General features: G+C 43.8%; 1 long non-coding RNA gene across 1 annotated transcript in view; it reads right to left on the minus strand.

The window, feature by feature from the left end:
• Positions 1-22,469, minus strand: part of LOC137561461 (uncharacterized) — a 63,264-nt gene that overhangs the window by 29,894 nt on the left and 10,901 nt on the right. Inside the window, exon 2 of the long non-coding RNA XR_011030023.1 lies at positions 15,922-16,055. This is a non-coding gene — a long non-coding RNA (uncharacterized lncRNA). The remainder of the gene's footprint in view (positions 1-15,921; positions 16,056-22,469) is intronic.

Genomic DNA, 22,469 nt, shown 5'->3' on the forward strand with positions numbered 1-22,469 from the left:
CTGGAAAACTGACTAACTGAACACAGGAAATAAACAGTTCGTGTACGTATATATCAGAGACACTGATGTATCAACGTAACACGAATACAAGGAAAATAATAAACGTGCTGGTATGCATATATATTGGCAATGAACCAATATATGATGCAAAACCAGCAAAGTATCTTTAGAACAAGAAACACGATCGGGGGCTGAAGCGACAGCAAGACGGGCTTAAACTGAAGCTATGAAAACCCAAGGAAACCCTGCAGGAAGCAGATCTTTATACTGAGGTCATCCAATGGGAGCAGACATGCAGATTTCCACACAGGTGAATGATAATCAGTCACAAGCTGACAGCAGGGAAAGACAGACAAAGCTATGCAGCTTGCATGGAAATAGATCAGAACTGCCTGAGCTGCAGCACTACTACTTCCAGGAATAGCTGCTGCAGCAGCGATCATTACAGTACCCCCGCCCTTAAAAGCGGATTCCAGATGCTTTTCAAAACTGAAATTCCCAACAAAACAGTCTGACTGATAATTCATGATGGCCGGGACAGCCCGGCAAGACCGAATTCCAGAATCAGTCCCCACAAGACTGGACCCATCAGAACCAGAACCTACAGAACCATGCCCATCAGTACTACAAGCCCCAGTGTGACACCCATCAGAACCATGATTTCCAGAAGAAAGCCCTCCGAAATTCCCTGAGCGATACCCACCGCCTTCCAGGAACCGTTCAGAAACGCCAAAGCCTTTGCAATGCCCACCGGTACTGTCTTTACCAACACAAAACCCACTGTTGAACCAGTCCAAGGCACCAGGCCAAGTTTTCTCAGAGACCTCCCAGAACACCTTGAAGCTCCAAAGAGATCCCCATAGGTCAGAATGCCCCTTAGGCTCACATGGAGAACTATCAAGAACCCCTATGGAACCTAGGGCAATTCCCGAGTCAGGGCCACAAGGACAAACATCAATATCAGGGCTTTCAGGGACCAGAACCATCTCTGGGCATGCAGGCAGACTGGCAACATCAGAACGTGTTCCCACTAAGGAAGCATCAGAGCACGCTAACACCTTAGACACACTTGGGCATTCTGGCACACCAAGAACATCTGGGCACACCGGCACAAGAGAAACCTCTGGGCATGTCAAGGAACTGTGAGCCTCAGGGTCAGCCAAGACAGGACCAAAACCAGGACTGGCCAAAAAAAAATCATCATGACTAAACTTCGCAACTACTGGACTTTTACACGAGAATGCTGGATCAGACTTAGATGTCGCTGATTCCAGCTAAGTCAGTAACAAATCAGATTCAGGGGCACTAACAAGACAGGACAAATCTTCTGATGTATGCACTGAACCAGATAGGGACTCCACAACTACCTCTGGACTGGACAGAGACTCATTTAATACACTGGATTGGAGCTCATGAGGCGCTGCAGAACAAGTCAGTATTGCAGCAGCCCCCACTGGACTAGGCAAAACTGAGGAATTCCCTGGACAGGAAGGGGACTCTGGAACCTCTGCCACAGCGGCCAGAGAACCAGAATCTTTCAGGATACAGGGCTGGGTTTCAGGAACACTCATCAGACCGGACTGAGATTCTGAGATTTCTATTATTTTGACCAGAGAATCAGAATTATCCATGTTACAGGGCAAGACTTCTGAAACATTCAGAGGACAGGGCTGGAGTTCCTTGGCTGTTACAACACTGGAGAGGGACTCAACAACATTGGTTAAATCAGACTGTGTACAGGGCAAGGTATCTAACACACTTGCTGACGAGGACAATATTTCAATGGCTTCTGCTTTGCTGGGCAGAAATTCATCAAGTTTTATTACAGCAGACTGTAATTCCAAAACAGCTGCTAGACAAGTGAATATTACTGCAACACCAACTGAGGTAAGCAGTGCCTCAGACTCCTCTGCTAGAGGGTTTGAAATATCCAAAGTACTGGGTGAAGCATAAGACTCTGCGACCACAGCTTCACTGGACAGGATCACTGAACAGTCCATATTGCAGGGCAAAACCATGGAAGCACCTGCTGGACAGCATAATGATTCTGTGACCTGAGTTTCATTGGAGAGATCTACTGCACAATTCATGGTACAGGGCAAATTTATTGGAACATTTTCTGAACAAGGTAATAATTCTGCGATTTCAGGTTCACAGAGCAGATGCTCTGAGCTATTCACGAAACTAGAGCGAGGTGTAGAAACAGGAAGATCAAGACACAATGTTTGTGCATCTGAATCACCATTCAATTGTAAAATTGGAAAATTCAGATGCTGGGGTTCTGAGGTTTCTGGACAGGATTGCTGGGACTCGGAAACTGATGTAGTGCATCTATTGGCATCTGCTGGATCAGACAGGAGTTGAACTTTATTAACACGGGTAATTTCTGCAGAAGTGTTTGCAGAGACAGGCAAGATTTTTCTGGTGTCTGTTTCACTGAACAAAGACTCATGAGTACTGGCTAGGCTGGACTCAGAAGTCAGCAGGACCTCTGGATTCTCTGCTGAGAAATTTGTGCAGGGCAAAGTTAAGAAAGTATCAGTGGCTTCTGTTTTACTGGGAAGTAACACTGAGTTATCCATGGTACAGGGTGGAGTTACAAGAACATTCACAAGACATGGCAGGGACTCAGTAACTGGAGAAGTGGGACAGTCTCCAATTGACAGTGTGTCTTCCCTGGTATCAACTGATTGAATCGCATAAAAATCATCCAAAATCATTTTCCACACATCGATCAATGGAGCCACAAAGTCATACCCACACACACCAATTTTTATTAGGTTATAGGCAGACTTAATGCATGCATTCAATACTAATTCACTTTTTGCACTGTAAAATTGACAAAATGAACTTGAATCATTCTTCCATTCATTGACCAGAGCTTCCATCTCTCCTTTCTCAAATGGAGGATTCCAAGCATACTTAACAGGCAGATCACAGTTTGCAGATATGATTGTGGCAGGGACATATATTGGGTTAATTAGCAGGTGATTGGCAGATTCCTTATTCTTAAGAATCTCTAATACCTGTAGCAAGTGTTTAACTGTAGTGTATGCAAACTTTCCTTGTTTCACAAATAAGTTGATTTGTTCAATACTCTGTAATATCTCCTCATAATCATACTCAGATAATTATTTTAAACAAAAATCTTTATTTTCCCTAGCCAGTGATGAAAGTTCATTAGTAGTTTCATAAGTCCATTTAACTCCCCTGAAAGACAATTGCATTTCATTATCTGTTAATGGCAGAATCTCATTATAGGTCTCAGTCGCTAAGGATAACGACTCTGCAGATCGGACACGTTTCTTAGAACGTTTGCGTTTTGCCTTAGACCCTACTGTTTTTGGTGATTTATTCAAGGCTGCAGGAAAATTATCAGGAACACTCTCTGCTTGCTGATCATTTTTGCAAACAATTGAAGGAGCAGCTGATTGGCCTGCTGCCAGGAGTTCATTTAGAGGAAAAGGCAATGGATCTATGCGCAACCAGTTATGGATCACAAACGCTAGAAATTCCAGCGGTCTCTCATTCAAATCGGAATGATTGAGAACATCACATGCCCACTGAAGCAATTGCCCTTTAAACAAAATATAAACTAGCTGGAGTGCCCAGGTTGAAACAGGAGTCGCTTGGAGATCGGGATTGGCCAGGAACCTGGCACATTCAGAGAAAAACTCATTTTCTGTTTCAGGGTTAAGTTCTTCAAATTTCTTAAAGGAACAGGAACCATAATTAACTGTGTCATACTTTCTGGGAATCCCCCCCCCACAATGGGGATTGGTAATGGGGTTTTCATAATGTAAGGCTTGGTGGTGTATTTTCCACAGTCAGCATGCAACGCATGAGCTGACGTGGAGGAGGTACACACACTAGCACAAAGAAACAGGCTATCCCTAGTATAGTGGAGGGGAGGACTGACTCCAATAGGAGATTGTGGCGCACAGAGCCGGTGCAGATCTGACAGCCACAAACAATGCTTTCGTTATAACGTCTCAGCGCAAAGTAGCGCTGAGCGCATAAACCAGAACTGAGGAGATCAGGACAGGTAGACAGAATGAACGCTTGCTAGCTAGCGGCTACTTAGCGACAGCAAGCGTCCAAAACCAGACAGACTGGAATGAGGCAGCCAATGCGTTGCGGCGATGGCGTGCCTCACAAAGACAGGACAGGATAGTCAGGAAATAGCAGGATCAAGATAGATGAACGTAACACAGATAAATATACAATAAGTATGTTTTCCTAGCGTATTACAATTACAGCTATCAATGAAACTATTTGTAACGTCTGACTAACATATGTATATATCGGCAATGAACCGATATATGACATAAGCAGGAACGCTGACTAGGACTGGAGTAATACAGGGAACAGGACTCAGAAGGATTCGCTATCTCTTCGCAGAGATGAACGCAATCCACAAACAGAAACAGAACAGGATTCAGAAGGATTCGTTATCTCTTCGCAGAGATGAACGCAATCCACAAACAGGACCAGGAACAGGATAACTAGCTCAGCACGGGTGCTCACGGTACGCGCAAACTACCAAAACGTGCTGGAAAACTGACTAACTGAACACAGGAAATAAACAGTTCGTGTACGTATATATCAGCGACACTGATGTATCAACGTAACACGAATACAAGGAAAATAATAAACGTGCTGGTATGCATATATATTGGCAATGAACCAATATATGATGCAAAACCAGCAAAGTATCTTTAGAACAAGAAACACGATCGGGGGCTGAAGCGACAGCAAGACGGGCTTAAACTGAAGCTATGAAAACCCAAGGAAACCCTGCAGGAAGCAGATCTTTATACTGAGGTCATCCAATGGGAGCAGACATGCAGATTTCCACACAGGTGAATGATAATCAGTCACAAGCTGACAGCAGGGAAAGACAGACAAAGCTATGCAGCTTGCATGGAAATAGATCAGAACTGCCTGAGCTGCAGCACTACTACTTCCAGGAATAGCTGCTGCAGCAGCGATCATTACATCAAGAGGGTATAACACTGTTACTTTATAAACTGCGGGCTTGTAATTAGGGATGGATGCAAAACTGAAAAAAATGCACCTTTATTTCCAAATAAAATATTGTCGCCAAACATTGTGATAGGGACATAATTTAAATGGTTTTATAACCGGGACAAATGGGTTAATACATTTCATGGGTTTTAATTACAGTAGCATGCTTTATTTAAAAACTATAATGGCCGAAAACTGAAAAATAATAATTTTTTCCCACATTTTTTCCTATTTCCCCATTAAAACACATTTAGAATAAAATAATTCTTGGCATAATGTCCGACCTAAAGAAAACCTAATTGGTGGCAAAAAAAACAAGATATAGTTCATTTCATTGGGATAAGTAATAATAAAGTTATAGACGAATGAATGGAAGGAGCGCTGAAAGGTGAAAATTGCTCTGGTGGTCAGGGAGTAAAACCCCTCAGTGGTGAAGTGGTTAAACAAAACAATCTCTGACAGCAAATATGTTAATTATTGTAAATTATTATAGCAGACATCCTCCTCAGCACTGTACAGAGTATACGGTCTTGCCACTTAACTGTCCCCAGGGCCGGCCCTAGACTTTTTGCCGCCTGAGGCAAATTTTGAAAAAATTGCCCTGCACCAATCCCCCCCCCCCCCCCCCCCGTGAGGGGCCTCCGAGCTGTAGGGAGTAGCGGGCAGGATGGGGGTATTGGGCCTAGCGGTGGGGGTATTGGGCCTCGCCTGGGTCCCCCGATCTGCGCTCCCCTCCAGCTTTAAATGGCGAATAAGCAGCGGACAGTAAGAGGCACGGGCGGGGAATCACTCACCTTCCTCGTTCCAACGTGCGCTCTACTGACGTCACTTCCTGCAACGCCAGCCACGTACAATACAGTGGGCGGCGTTGCAGGAAGTGATGTCAGTAGAGCGCACGCTGGAACGAGGAAGAGGTGAGTGATCCCCCGCCCATGGCTCTTACTGTCCTCTGCTTATTCGCCATTTAAAGCTGGAGGGGAGCGCAGATCGGGGGACCCAGGCGATGGAGGGGGGGTCCAACCCCCCTCCCCACCGCTAGCCCCAAAACCCCCGTCCTGCCAGCTACCCCTCCACCTTGGCGGCCGGCCTCCCCGCACCCACGGACGGGCGGATGCCGCCCCTAGAAATTTGCCGCCTGAGGCAAAAGTTTCACCCCGCCTCATGAGCGGGCCGGCCCTGACTGTCCCTCATGGTGGGGCTCACAATCTAATTCCTATCATAGTCATATATCTATGTATGTAGTGTATGTATCGTAGTCTAGGGCCAATTTAGGGGAAGCCAATTCACTTCTCTGTATGTTTTTAAGGAAGTAGGAAAAAAATGGAGCGCCCAGGGGAAACCAACACAAATTCTAAGTATTACCTTTGAAATTGAACTTTCCAAATTCTGAATCCCATTATGTAGTTGTGCTTGCTGCAGCTGGTGAGAAGGTTGAATTTTGCTTATTAGAAATTTTCTGCAAAATGTGCAGTTACAGTGTAAAATCATACTATGAAATTTTATACTATTACAAAATTAATTTAAAGGAATATTGTAGGGGGGGGGGGCGGGGGAAAATGAGTTGAACTTACCCGGGGCTTCTGATGGTCCCCCACAGACATCATGTACCCGCACAGCCACTTACCGATGCCCCGGCCCCGCCTCCGGTTCACTTCTGGAATTTCAGACTTTAAAGTCTGAAAACCACTGCGTCGCCGTGTCCTCGCTGCTGATGTCACCAGGAGCGTACTGCGCAGACACAGATCATACTGGGCAACGCAGGCACAGTGGTTTTCAGACTTTAAAGTCTGAAATTCCAGAAGTGAACCAGAGGCGGGACCAGAGCATCGGTGAGAGGCTGCGCGGGCACAGGATGTCTGCGGGGGACCATTAGAAGCCCCGGATAAGTTCAACTCATTTTCCCACGACCCCCCTACAGTATTCCTTTAACACGTAATCGTAACTAGCATGCGTGATTTCGCATTGACTCATAATTTCATGAAAAAGTCATCTATGTTAAAGCGGACCTGAACTGCCCACTGTAAAATCTTATTGACATTCTTAGATATATCAGGCATTTTTATTTTACTACTGGCAAGGCGAATCACTGTGCAATATACAATAACATTTGTTAAAGAGAATCTGGGTGACTTCTGGTTCCAGCGCCTGCATAGTCGAAGGGCATTAGAAGACCCCGGCCTGCACAGCTAAAAATAAGTGATTTACATGCCGGGAAGTTACACCCTGGCAGCCCACACAAATCCCAGCAAGATCGGTGCCCATGGAGAAATATCTCACCCGTTCCACTAAAAAGAACATGGAACAGAGAGGAAACCGAGACACGAAGAAATCCAAGATGGCGCCTGACCGTGAACAAGGCAGCCAGAGTCCAAAACCACGGTCCTCTCAGAGAACGTGGCAAACTGACAGTGTGGAGGATGAAGGCTCCCAGAGAACCCTCCACAACAGAGACTATCGAGCGATAGCAAAGGAGGTAGCCATGTTCATTACCCCAGACCTACAGGCAATAGTTGAGGGAGCTGTGAAGAAGTCACTGGGCCACGTGTCTCTGCAACTGCAAGAACATTCCGGGAGACTAGGAGTAGCTGAGAAACGAATAGTGACCCTGTAAGCGGATCTGGAATCAGTTACCAGACGCCTGGAAGATTCTTACAGACATGAAAAGATATTTTATGATAGATTGGAAGATTTGGAGAACCGATCTTGTAGAAATAACTTTCGGATAGTGGGGCTATTGGAGAACTGTAAGAAAGAGAAGTTAGACGAATTTTGTGAAAAGACTCTCCCATAACTACTGGGTGTTAAGGGGATATGCAGTGCAGAAAGAGGTCATAGAGTCGGGCCAGCCAGGCAAGGAGGAGACAAAAGGCTCCCGAGATTAGTAATGGTCCGATACTTACAGAAGATCCTTACAGCATTTAAAGCAAGACGTGAACCGCATATGTTTGACGACTGATGGATCATGATCTTCAACGACTTTTAGTTTGATGTGTCAAGAAGACGGCAGGCCTTCAGCGGAGTATGCTTGGAACTAGTAAAAAAGAAGATAAAATTTGCCCTGATGTAACCAGCGACCCTAAGTATAACAGCGAGAAATGGAGAGATCTATATATTCAAGAAACCGGAGGATGCAGAAAAGCTACTTAAGCACTCCACGGCACTTTGCAGCCCTCCTTGAACACCCTTTTCACCCCATAGCCCCCCTGACGAAGAGACTGAAGCACATGGTTAAATAGAAGGAACGTGAGTTTTGGGTACCTTTGGCTGTTGGGGACTGTTATATTTACGATTTAAAGCTGAGATTCATGCTGGCTGCACATATTGTTTTGTCAAACAGCCTTTTGAGTCCGGGGAACTAGGAGCAAATGGAAATCAGAAGAGGACTACTTGCCTGCACGGCTTTGCAGGGAAGAAGTGAGGTCTGAAAGAGTACTTTCTTAAGGCGACCACGGTGAGGTCGCAAGATAGGAGAAGCCATTACGCTCCTATCAGTTACTACAGGGGGTTTGGGGGCCACTCCTTGCTTAGGGGATCTTAATTGTGTGATGGCATTGATTACTAAAAAAGTTCTGATGATTAATGTTGTTATAAGAGCAGTTCCTGCTTATCGAGAAGCTTTGCTGAGATCCCCTAGCCTTTCAAAACAAATTATATTTTAGGTCCAAATGACTATTAAAGTCGTATCATGGAAGGTAGAGGGACTGCGATCACCTATAAAAAGATCACAAGTCCTTCGTCACCTCAGCCTCAAAAAACTATGGGCAGATGTTGCCCTACTCCAGGAGACACACCTCAAAGCTGGAGAAGCTAAATTTTTACATAAGAGCTGGATGGTGGACTCTTATGAATCCCCAGTGATAAACCGAAATGCGGGAGTTATTATACTTGTCAGCAAGGCACTGCGAGCTAAGTCGGATCTCTTCTGGTCGGATGATCAGGGTAGGGTCCTCGGTATAAGGCTGCATCTATCGGGAAATGTATTGACCATTTATAATGTATATGGCCCCAACATAAACACAAGTCATTTCCTTCAAAACTTGAAATGGCAACTTACTAAAGAACACACTGAGAACTTAATAATTGGAGGGGACTGGATCGAAGTAATGTGCCCAACGGAGGACAAGACAGGAACCCAAAGACCCACACAGTCACAAAAAATAAAAGGTTCATCCCTGCCCGAATTCCAGACGGAGTTAATGCTTACAGACTCCTGGAAGTACATGCACCCGTGTGACAGGGAGTACTCTTTTTATTCCATGCCACATGGGTCCTTCTCTCGACTAGACTATATATTCACTGGTAAGCACCTAACAGGGAGAATTCATAGCTCTACAATTGAAGACATGGTGATTTCAGATCATTCCCCTGTAACGCTAGATCTCCAGGAGAAAACCCTAAGGGATACAGACATCCTCTGGAGGCTCCCTTCACACCTATATGGGGATGAAGGATTCCCTGTCCTTTTAAAAAATTGATGGTTGGAATATAAAATAAATAATAGTGGGCATAAATCTGACCCTTATCTCTTCTAGGATACAGCCAAGGCAGTGTTAAGAGGGAGGATCATAGCGTATGTGGCCACCAAAAAAAGGGAAACAGGTAAAAAATATTCAGAGGCAGTTCAGCGAGTAAGGGAGGCTTATGGGAAATATAAACAATCCCTCGATCCTTCTTCGAAGAAGGAGTGGATAGCAGCAAAGAAGGAGTGGATAGCAGCTAAGTCAAGCTCAGACCGGTGGTTTAAAGACAAAGAAGCTTTATTCAAATCTTACACAGACTTGAAATACTTCAAATATGGTAATAAAGCAGGTTGTCTTTTGGCCCTGATGGCTCCAAGGTCATTACACCCCCCTGGAAATCAATTCCTTGAAGAATGATAAGGGAGAGGTAGTGAATCATCCTACATTGATTAATTAAGTTTTTTTTCAATATTATCAGTCACTATATTTAGACTCAGGAAATTTAGACAAGGAGGGCATAGAAAATATATGAGGACTTCTGCAATTTCCATATTTGAATCAAGAGGAATTAGACATAATAAATTCTGATATTACAGGCCAGCAGATTAAAGCCATGATTAAAACCCTGAATAACCACAAAGCCCCTGGGCCTGATGGTCTGTCAGGGAAATTCTACAAAATCTTGAAGGAAGAGATATCGCCTACCTTAGCTAAGGTATATAACAAAACATTAAAAGGAGATGGACTCATAGGAACTGGAAATGAAGCCTATATAAGATTGAACCTGAAGCCGGGAAAAGACCCCCAGAACCCGAGGTCCTACCGCCCGGTATCGCTGATAAACCAAGATGCCAAGCTATTTACTGAAATAATGGCAGACAGATTGGCGACTCTTATGCCCAAATTGATAAATGGGGAACAGGTGGGATTTATTAGGGGAAAAGCCACGGTAACTAACATACAAAAGGTCCTATTAGTTCTTGAACAAGTGAAGGCTTACCCAACCACGTATGATGCGGAGAAAGCATTTGATGCTGTAAGATGGGGATGGATAGAGGCAGTGCTCTCCAGAATGGGTTTCCAAGGGGAATTTGTCTATATCTTATAGCCCCCCCCCCTTCCCCCCAAGTGAAAATATTTAACCCAGGCTTTCTCTCAAGACCAATTCAGTTACAAAGAGGGACATGCCAGGGTTGCCCCCTGTCACCCCTCCTTTTTAATCTGGCTCTGGAACCAATGGCAAAACTACTGCACTCAGATTTAGAGGGCTTGAAAGTAGGAAAAGAAAAACTGGTTCAAGCCTTATTTGCAGACGATTTGCTACTCTTCCTTTTCAACCCAATGCAACAGCTACCGCGAGCATTAGAGATCATTAGAAATGTGGCTCAACATTCCGGCTTCAGGATCAATACGGGCAAAACAGAGACGTTAATGCTCTCTAAACACGCAGATGTGGTGAGGGCAGGGAATCTGGGAGTACAATTGGCTAAGGGCACAATCCGTTATTTAGGTTTAGACATTGGCAGGGACTCCAGTTCGATTTACCTAAGGCATTTCTCCCCACTTGTTATATCTATCATAGCACAGCTACAGGGTTGGCAGGGAATTCCACTAGGGGTATCCGGTAGAGCAGCTTTAATCAAGATGGTCAGTTTCGGGAGATTGCTATACCCAATGCAGGTTATCCCTATGCTCTTGAAGCACACAGACGTCAAAGCCCTGAATGCAGCCTTCACTCAGTTCCTATGAAATGGTAAGAGAGCCCGAATTAAGCTATCAAGACTGCAATTCCCTAAAGAGATGGGAGGATTATGTTTCCCGAATATAAGAAGATACAATTTGGCCTGCATGTTTAGGCACGTTCGGGATTGGGTAGCAGACACAACATACTTTTCAAACACCCACCTAGAAAAGCGGGTAGCGGAACCCTGGGAACTAACAGGATTACTTCATGCAGGCTGGGCCTCTCTGCCTATCCGACTGAAGCACAATGTGATTTTCAGAGACACCCTTGTAACTTGGAGGGAAGTACGTAAGCTATTCCATTTACCATGGAAAATATCAAAATATATGCCCCTGGAGGGTAACCCGGACTTTAAACCAGGCTCATGGCATGAGCCCTATGTAAAATGGGCAGAAAAGGGAATCAAAAAATTGGGGAACCTATTGGACCTCCATGAACATAGATACCTTACTCTGAACGAGTTGAGACAAGGTTATGGAATCCCGAAATCTGATTTCCTGACCTGTAGCCAGATAAAATCTTATACTAGGGCTAACTTAAATAATATTTCCTCTATTGCCAGAATACTTCCCTTTGACCTGTTTCTAAAGCCTAGAGGAGAGAAATTGTCCCTGTCGAATATTCAGAGAGGCCTAGCCACAGCTGGACAAGAAGGTAAAGCCATACAAAACATGAAGAGTTGGAGCAAATATTTCCAGTCCCCCCAATTAGAAAAAAACATACTAGAAGGCAACAACCTAGTTAGACAACTTATAGTGAGTGAAACCTGGAGGGAATCCCACTTGATGATGATCTATCAGGCTAAATATGCCTTTAACATAAGATATAAAATACCAAGACCAGGTTTTATAGACCACTGCCCTAAATGCCATCTCCAGCAAGCTAACATGGTACATTGCGTTTGGGACTGTCCAGTTATCTAGGCCTTTTGGGATGAGGTGATTAATTTTGCTGGGAAGTTGGGGAAATCTCCATTGCCAAAAGACCCACTATTATTATTATTTAATGCTGTCACAAAAGGACCAGAAGAAGATAGACCACGAGTAATCAAGGATATTGTTCATATCACACTCTTAGCGGCAAGGAAAACCATTTACAACAAATGGATTTATCCAACACCCCCTTCGCTCTGGGACTTGAAGGAAGAACTGGAACATTTGATGCAAATAGAAAAATTGGACGCCAGCATAAATAAGGAGAAAGGAACAAAAAAGTTCTTTACTAAATGGAAACCTTTTCTTCTGACAACTATGACAGATTTGGAGATACAACAATTGGTAACACCATTCACGTTTACCTCATGGTATGCGAGGGCAGACCTGACAGGAACTCTGGGTCGGTTGGCAATAGGAGATTAACCATGTGGACCTTATATGACTAGTAACCCAAACGGAAAGACTATGGTTGATATTGAAAAGAACCTTTGGGACTCTAGCAAGGAGTGGCCTAGGGTGGGTGGGGGTATGGGATTTTGTGTGGGTGGGGGAGGGGGGACTTGGTTGGGTTAGGGAGGGATAAGCGTGGGGTCTTAGAGTATAATGGACAATACACTGTTATACATGTCAATTTCACTTAAACTAATAAAACATTTATATATTAAAAAAAAAAAAAAAATCTGAAGTGAATCTGAAAAAACCCCACAGATACTTACTTAACCACTTCAGGACCACAGTGCTAAACCCCCTAAAGACCAGGCTATTTTTTGTTTAATTGGCCACTGCAGCTGTAGGGCCAAACTGCAGGGCCGCACAACACAGCACACAAGTGATTCCCTTCCCCCCCCCTTTTCTCCCCACCAACAGAGCCCTCTGTTGGTGGGGTCTGATGCCCCAAACCCCCCCCCCCCCCCGTGTTTTTTTTTTAAATAAATATTTATTTTTTTTAAATTAAAATTTACCTAATTTATTATTATGTTTTTTTCCCTCCCTCCGTCCCTGCAGGCAGCCAATCATGGTGATCTGCTCTCACAGGCTTCACCCTTTGAGAGCCGATCATTCTCTTGTCCCCCAGGGGGACAGCCGTGTTGTCACACGGCTGTCCCCAGTATTGCGTTGCTGCTGATCGCAGCGCTGTACTAACAGAAAAGATGGCGCTTTAGTCTAACAGTCCCCCAAGCAGCGATCGGCCCCCAAGCAGGAAATGCACGCGCAGCCTGCACGCGATCTCCTGCAAAATGCAGCCCCAGGACTCGATGCCAATTGGTGTTAGGCGGTCCTGGGGCTGCTGCCACGGCCACGCCCATGGGCGTGGATAGGTCTTTAGGTAGTTAACCAGCTGGGCGGTATGGACGAGCTCAGCTCGTCCATTACCGCCGGAGGCTGCCGCTCAGGCCCTGCTGGGCCGATTTTAATGAAATAATAAGGAGCACACGCAGCCGGCACTTTGCCAGCCGCGTGTGCTACCTGATCACCGCCGCAGCGCGGCGATCCGCCGCATGCAGTGGCGAAAGAGGGTCCCCCCAGCCGCCCGAGCCCAGCGCAGCCGGACCAAACAGTTCCGGCCAGCGCTAAGGGCTGGATCGGAGGCGGCTGACGTCAGGACGTCGGCTGACGTCCATGACGTCACTCCGCTCGTCGCCATGGCGACGAGGAAAGCATAACAAGAAGGGCTGCTCATCGCGGCCTTTCTTGTTACTTCTGATTGACGGAGGCGATCAGAAGCACGCATTCGGAGCGCCCTCTAGTGGGCTTTCATGCAGCCAACTTTCAGTTGGCTGCATGCAATAGTTTTTTTTTTTATTAAAAAAAAAAAAGTCTGGTCGCCAGCCTGGCGATCTTAATAAAACGCCAGGCTGGTTAAAGGGGTACTATGTCGAAAAATTTTAAAATTTAAAATATGCGCAAACATAAACAAATAAGAAATACGTTTTTTTCCAGAGTAAAATGAGCCATAAATTACTTTTCTCCTATGTTGCTGTCACTTACAACAGGTAGTAGAGATCTGACAGAAGTGACATGTTTTGGGTTAGTCTATCTCTTGGGATTCTCAGGGATTTATTTATTTTGAAAAGTACTTGGTGAATGGCAGTTGCTCTGTCCAACTGTCAAAAAACTGTGTAGTGAGCAGGAAAGCTGGCCAGCATCATTGTTTAAATCCTTTTTATGGAATATCTTTATATAGAATAGGAGCCTTGCTGAGAATCCCCTATGAAGAGATGGACTAGTCCAAAACCTGTCGCTTCTGTCAGATTTCTAGGACCTAGCCCCAATCAGAGAACTATAAAGTGCTTTACTAAAACAGACTTTCTTGGTAAAAAAAAACAAAAATAAAAACTGATTGTCTGTTTACACAAGTTTATTTCCTGTGTAAGTGAAACACAATTGGTCAGACAATCGAACAGTCACATAAATCACATAAGGAATTATTCCACCTAACGCCCAAGAAGTCTGCAGAGGCAACTCCTAAATCTGAAATTAAAAACAGACATGAAATTACACTGTATTGTTGCATTACAAAATTACGCAAAAAAATGGCTATTTAAAAAACAACAACACAATTTCACCTCATCTGGTGACTTCAATATATGTATGCATGTTGGATTATTTTGGCTCTGTACATATTAACAAGCTGACACATCATTGCATTCCAGCGGTTCTGGAGGTGTGTTTAGCTTCTAAGGGTACAATGGTTAATTTGCATATATTCAGCAGTGGTGCCTGGGAGACATCTCGAGCTCACTCCAACCTGAATTATCGCAAATTCTTTCTGTTTTAGGAAAGCAAACTTTTGTTTTTCTTAACAGCTTAGTAAGGGGGCTTTTAGGACCATTGTAGTCCCTTACACACCCCAATGAGTTCTGGGTCACCATGAGCTTGCTGGTTAGTCTGTGCCTTTCAATATATTTTGTACAAAATGGACATTCTGATAAATATGCAGTATACTGTTTTGCCAGTAGGTAGCAGTACAAGCCTTTTTTCTTTCTGATCAAGCTTTAACATACTCTGTTTTGAGCATATGAATAGGCATCAGCACATTCGCACCTAGAGTCATATGCTGTATTCATAAATTAATAACTGTAAGTCAAACATATTCTCTCAATCTCCTGATCAGAAATTTGATGAAAATCCCATGAAAAAACTGCCAGCAACAATTTGATTATCCTTAATCAACACATGGATAATTTCTACTCAATTTCTCTATTCCCTCCTCATCAACTGTACGCCAATCTTGAGTCCTGGCCTCCTGCAAATTCATTCATCACATACAGTGGTTTGCAAAAGTATTCAGCCCCCTTGAAGTTTTTGCAAATAAGCCATTGAGCTCCACAACTTTCAAAGTCGCAGAGAGCTCTTTCTTCTGAAGCTTGTTATCTCAACTTTCAGTCACTGTATTTTCTTGTTCTCTGCAGAGAAGGGGTTCAAAAGTTCAGTAGACTGCTCTGTAAAATAATTTAGAATGCTGAGTAGTGTGTAAACTGCTAATATTAGAGAATGATGCAATGTTATAAAAGAAACTATGTAACTGAAAATAAAAATATGAGAATATTTTCTTTGCTACTAATGTTCTAGTAATTATCCGTACTGCACAACCAATTTGTTATCTCATATATATTTTTTTTTGCTTCAGTGTCTCTTTAAAAATGCAAATTAGTGTAGTGATGTATAAAGGTGTCAGATTGGGGAGAGCATTAGGAGTCAGGAACTTAAAGTGTACCTATGAGGAAAAAATAGGAAAAATATAGATACTTACCACATTGTAGTGCAGCCTCTGGATGGTCCAGAGGATTCTCCCATCCTTGCAGTTCCAGAGTTGTGATCCTCTGAACATATTTGACAGGACTGCTATCCATACAAATGGTTGTGAATGACCCTCCACATTACTCCCTGTAATATAAACTTGCTTTGTGAAAAAAATAAGATAAAGTTATGAAAAAAGTTAAAACAATACTTTGTTAAATTATTATCCCTTCTTTATAGAACAGTCTAATTTAGTGTCAGTGAAACTGCTTTAATAATTATTAACATAACAAAACAATCAGTCATTTATATTTCATTTAGAAAGCTGCTGGTTTCCCATGATCCTTTGGTCATTGGCTCTATCTGCAGTGGTCACTTCTACCTTAGGGACTGATATTTCAGATAGTTTTGCTGTCTTAAAGGATATCTGAGGTGAGTTGTACAATCTATTTTTACTTACCTGGGGTTTCTTCCAGCCCTAGAGGTCACATCTGTCCCTCGCCGCAGCTTCCAGTCTTCTCCCAGGTCCCTCTGGCCACCTCTGAAGTATTGCCAACCCCCGATGGGTCAAGGGACACGCAGGGCCGGATTTGTACTTTTTACCGCCTAAGGCCAACTATACCGTCTGTATGGTTGTTGTCTCTGCGTGCCCCAATGAGAATTCTACTTACATCATTGGATGCCACAGACAATAACTATTTTAGTAATACGCATATAAATTATGTTTTCCTTAAGAACTTTTATGTTATGTTTGGCATCTCATTAATGATGCACTCATTGTGTAACCATGAGTTAGGCTGATGTGTACCTGCAGAATAGAGCTTACAGGTCTTGCAGGGACGACACAAGTACAGGACAGAGAGTTCAAAGGTTAAAGCTGTCTTTGTAGATAGGGATGGCTGCATAGAACAGCTTCACTGCCCCTCACTCAGCCGCCCCTAAATTTCTGGTGCCCTAGGCCATGGCATATGTGGCCTTGCCAGAAATCCGGCCCTGGGGACACGGCAAGGGACACACATGACATCTAGGGGCTGGAAGAGGCTCCAGGTAGTAAAGATAGATTTTACAACTTGCCTCAGATATCTTTTAATGGCTGAAATAAATGGGGAGTTTGTCTAGGTAGTGCAAACTTCCCCCAGTTATGTAGTACCGTCTTTCCCATGGATACCCTTGTCCATCCACTGACAAGGCTGCATTTAGAGGCCATTATTTCATGGGTTGTTTGTATGAATGACAGGCACAGCTATTAGCAGGTAATTGTAGCAGTGAAAGAAATTGTACTGCTGTATATTAATTAGGACTAGAGTAGGGTAATTCTCATTTTTGCTTGGAATTACCCTTAGGCTACTTGCACACCAAGACGTTGCGTTAGGTGCCACGTTAAGGTCGCATAACGTGCACCTAACACAACGTATGGTGCTGCAAGAGAGGACGGTAGAGTGAGCCGCGTTAGGCGGCTCTATCCCTATAAGGTCTCCCAGAGTGGCGCTGATTGGCCGGCGGGACCACGTGATGCGGAGCGAGACACTCCACATCACGTGGTCCCGCCGGCCAATCAGCTGCCGCCAGTGCAGTGAATATTAAGTAGCCATGTGCGCGGCTACTGTAGCTGGCTCTCCCCGCCTCCTCTCTGCCCCCCACTGAGCATGTGCAAACAGTCTAACGCGGCTATAGCCGCTCCAACGCCGTAGCATGCTGCACTTTCTGGACAACGTGCAGCGTTACATGTAACGCAACATGGGCTGTGTAAACAGCCCACTTGTGTTACATTGCTGTGCGTTGGGGGAGCGTTACAGGCGCACGTACGTCCCTGTGTGTAAGCAGCCTAATAGTTCATTTTGTATAATGTTATTGTCAGTGTATCGTGTAACAAGGTAGGCTTCAACAGTGCCTGGTTTTACATATCACTGTGTGAAGAAATCTATAGTTAACCTTGACTAATAAAGTAAACCATAAGGTTAACTTTGCTGAAAATGCAGCAAAATTGTTCCATTAGGACAATGCATAAACAACATTCACTATCGTCTGCATTTAAGGAAAAGCCAGATCTGCACAATCTGTTGGATCAATAGCAATTAATTTGTTTTTGATAGTAAACTGTTCCAGGCAAACCTTCCTTATCTATTCTTGTGACTGATCAATGACTGTAACTGGCCAATCTTTTAGGTGATACTGCAAATTTCTATTCAGTAAATAAGGCTTCAGTTTCACATTATACTTACCGTGGCAATTTCCTTTTAAAGCAAAAGCATAAAATAATTCAAAGCACGGATAATTAGAAGTGTAAACACAGTTTTAGTAAAGAATATTTTATATTAGTTTATACATAAATTAGCACATGGTAGCATTGCCACAGCTTATTTGGTAGGATATAATCAAGACAGGTCAGATGTACAAGTAAAATTTGATGGCCATCAGTGCCAGTACGCAACTGTAAGTGTGGCATAGATTCATTATTGGGAGGTCAGAGAATGGTCACAGGTTCCATTATGATTAGGGGAAAACATAGACCATTTAAGAAAATCCAATCTAGTGGCTTGCTTTTACCTCAGAATGTCTTTTTAAACAACAGAAGGTTGCCCAATCTAATTGGTCAGATTGAGAAATGGTCATTTGAGATCCATGTGTAACTTAATGCAGCATTGCTCAAATACTCAAAGTATTTACCATGAGTAAAGCCATGTGCACACTAGAGGAGTCTTTGCGAAGATGGCAGTTCGGTGCAGTCTCCGCCAAGTATCTAGCATGTTAATGCTAGCCCTCATGCCACACCGAGAATCAGAGTGCTGGATTGTCTCAGCTGAGCTCATTGGTCCCCTACTCAACTGGACCATCTCAGCCAAGCTCATTGGACCTCTACTAAACTGGACCATCTCAGCCGAGATCATTGGTTCCCTACTAAAATGGACCATCTCAGCCGAGCTCATTGGTCCCCTACCCTACTAAACTGGACCATCTCAGGGGAGCTCATTGGTCCCCTAATCAACTGGGCCATCTCAGCCAAGCTTATTGGTCCCCTACTAAACTGGATCATCTCAGCCAGCTCATTGATTACCTACCCAACCATGCCCCTTGCCATTGTCCCTCATCCCCTCTCCAGAGCGTACATCATTTGGCCACCAACTGTCACCCGAGGGATAACGTCCCGATCCATGTGGGCGATGGTAAGAGTGAGTGTGTGTGTGTGTGTGTGTGTGTGTGTGTGTGTGTGTGTGTGTGTGTACACATCTTAAAGTGGTCTGAAAGTCAGCATTTCTACTTAGCGCTAAAAGATTCCTCACAGCTTCAATCCTACTATCCCAGAAATTTATTTTTAACAGAACAGACACTGAAAAGCACAGCACTTTGTCCTGCTATTCAGCTTCAAATCCGTATCCAAACTGGAGATAACAGTATATTTGTTTACATTCCAATGTAGATACATTGTGTGTAACAAGTAAAAAACACTTTCTGAGAAGCTGTCTTTGCTCCAGGTACACACACAGCTCAGGAACAACTCATTAGAAGATTTTAATATATAGCAAAAAGCAGTTAGAATAAAATGCAATGTAGTAGTTCAGGGCAAGAAAACACTACACTTTGGAAACTTGAAATTTGTAGACAGACAATATTACTTGTGCACAAAAGCAAATATGATAACTGTATGAATAATAAAAAGTAGAAAAACACATTTTTATTAAATGTTATGTCAGAGTTTCAGACCACTTTAAGGGTAAATAATCACAAATGTTCGTGATTTGCTTTTGCACTTCTATAGCCTTTGCAAGTGTGACAACAGAATCAGAAATAGGTTCTGTTGCGTCTCCCATGTAACGTGTTAACATGCTGGTCCTTGATTTTGTTATTCTGGATGGAAACATTCAAGCTGTTTGTTTATGTACACCTGAGAGCAATAAATATTGAAATAGTCCTATAGGTAATGATGCACTAAAAAGCACAGAAGCATAGAAGGTACTGTTCCATAGCTTCACAAGAGAGAGCTAATAGGTCTACAAAGCAATGGTCTGGTCCCTTATGTGGCTGTCAGAAGTATTAGGACGGAAACTCTGCATTGGGGACATGAGTTAGGATTCATTGTTGTGAGTCACGCAAAGGCTGAACATTACATTGATGTATTTTGCAGAAGATTAAATACATCACTGGATACTTTCTATTATTCATCATGAGAAGTAAAAATTAATGAGTTCTGTTATCGCAGAATTTTGCTGTGCTGTACTTCATTTTATAATGTAGTACAATGGTATTTTTTAAGAAAACATGAATATTTAGGATGCAGTCAGCTATTAAGACATTTGCAATGTAACTCATTGCATAGTTTGAACTAATTAATTTCAGTCTTAAATTAAATCATTTTAGATCAAAAGACAGCTCATTATTCTTAGAAATGACTGTAGGAAAGTGTCTACACAAAGTGTCTACAACATAGGCGATATCACAAGTGGGTTTCTCATCCAAGGTCTCACAGAACATTAGAGATATTTACGCATGGATTGCAAGTTGGCTGGAGGAGACAGGTTTGATAAAACCACATGAAATTGCTTAAAGTCCAATTAAAGTTCAATACAGATTAAATTAATTAACTATGCATGTCATCAGCCAAGCCAGAGGCGGTCAGAAGCCTGAGGGTGGTGATCATCAGAGCACAGGTAAATGTGTACAGTGAACACAATACAGTAATTTGAAACATCTCTAATAATAAAAGACTAAGTGGTAAACCTTAAAAAAGCACAGATTTCTTCCTGGTGCAGCAGCAAAAACTTGAAACTTTAAGACAATGGAGATATTAATAGAGTTTAGGAGAACTTCTCCCCCAGCCACACCTCAATCATAAATGGATCTGCAGTGACCCAAGTAGCATCATTCAAATACCTTGGATCCACTATCTCCAACAACCTTAAATGGGATAACAACACTGTCATCATCATCAAAAGCCCAACAGAGGATGTACCACCTACTGCAGCTGAAAAAGTATGGCTTACCACAGAAATGAATGGTGAAGTTTTACACTGCAATCATCAAATCCATCATGCCATCATCTAAGACTGTCTGGTTCGGCTCATACTCTTTACGAGTAAAGGTGAGACTACAGCACATCATCTGGTCAGCAGGAAGAAAAAATGGCTGTAGCTTATCTTCCCCACAGGACCTTTACATTAGCAGGTGCAGAAAGAAAGCGACCAAGATTGTCTCTGACCCCTCTCATTCTACCCACTTCATCTTCCAGCTTCGGCCCCGTTCACACTTGCGGTTTTGTAAAAACCGGAACGGATGTCCGGACCGCACCGGATCCGGACCGGACCTAATCCGTACGGTTCCTATCCGGATCAGGTCCGGATCCGGTCCGTTTGCATCCGTTTTCCGTGCAGTATGAACACGGTTGCGGTCCGGATCCGTTTGAGATAACAAGCTGTATAATAATACCTGGGGTCTGGGAGGTCGGCAGAAGCTCTGGGGTCGTTGTAGGGCCTCACCTCCTCGTTATCAGACGTATCGGACATGTTGCTGCCGGGGAGCTCCAGCGTCAGGTCGCTGCTGCTCCACTCTGTGGGCGCTGGGCCCATGTGTCCCCGTCCAGGATGGCCGCTGTAGCATGGAGGAAGCATGGGAGGTGGGGTGGAGCGTCCGTTTTTTACGGCCAGTGTGTTGTGCGCTCTCCGGTTCTCATTGGTTTCTATTGGCCGGATGCAACAGTCCGGCTCTGCTCCGGATACGTCAGCTGGAGGAGCCGGACCAAAAAATAGCGCATGTTGGGTCTTACGCCGGAGTCCGGATCTGGTCCGGCTCCGGTCCGGACGAAACGGACGCATGTGAACGGACGCATAGACTTTCATTGCTATGCCGTGCGTCCGTTCCGTCCGTTCCGCATGCGGTCCGGCTCCGGCACGGCGATTCCGGACGGCGACCGCTAATGTGAACCGGGCCTTCTGCTTTCAGGGTAGGATACCGGTCAATTGCAACAAAAGCTTCCAGGCACAGGAACAGCTTCTTCCATTAGGCAGTAGCAATGCTTAACCACTTAAGGCTTACATCCCCCTAGTGACCAGGCTATTTTTTACAATTTAGTGCTCTGCAGCTTTAAAGAGTAACTGTCGGTCATACAATCGAAAATCAATTCTTTATTTTTATGTGGTAAACAAGTAAAAAGGATGCTAACCAGGCAATCCTAAAGATAAAATCACTATTACTTTTCTTGTTGATAAATGATCATTCCCCAGTTTACCTGACTCTTATTTGGTACACACAAAATTTGGTACATAAAAAGGAAATTGCAGGGCATGCTGGGTTGTCCTTTTTTGCTTCTCCATTTCCCCTCAGACTTAACTAATGCAGCCCGGTTGGCTGAAGCCTCTTTCCCTCCTGTTTTCCCCTCCCACACCTCTGTTCCTCTCTGATTGGCCAATATTTCTCATACTGAGACAATGCACTTTCTGTAGTGGTGGGCAGGCAAATCAGGCAGAGGAGAGTAAGGGAGGAAATTACATCAGGATTGGCTTCAAAATAGCCACACTTAAATTGGAAATGCTAAGAAGGATTTTCTCTTTTGAATTTACTGTAGAAAAA

This window comes from Hyperolius riggenbachi, chromosome 3, assembly GCF_040937935.1.
Source record: "Hyperolius riggenbachi isolate aHypRig1 chromosome 3, aHypRig1.pri, whole genome shotgun sequence".
Lineage (NCBI taxonomy): Eukaryota > Metazoa > Chordata > Amphibia > Anura > Hyperoliidae > Hyperolius > Hyperolius riggenbachi.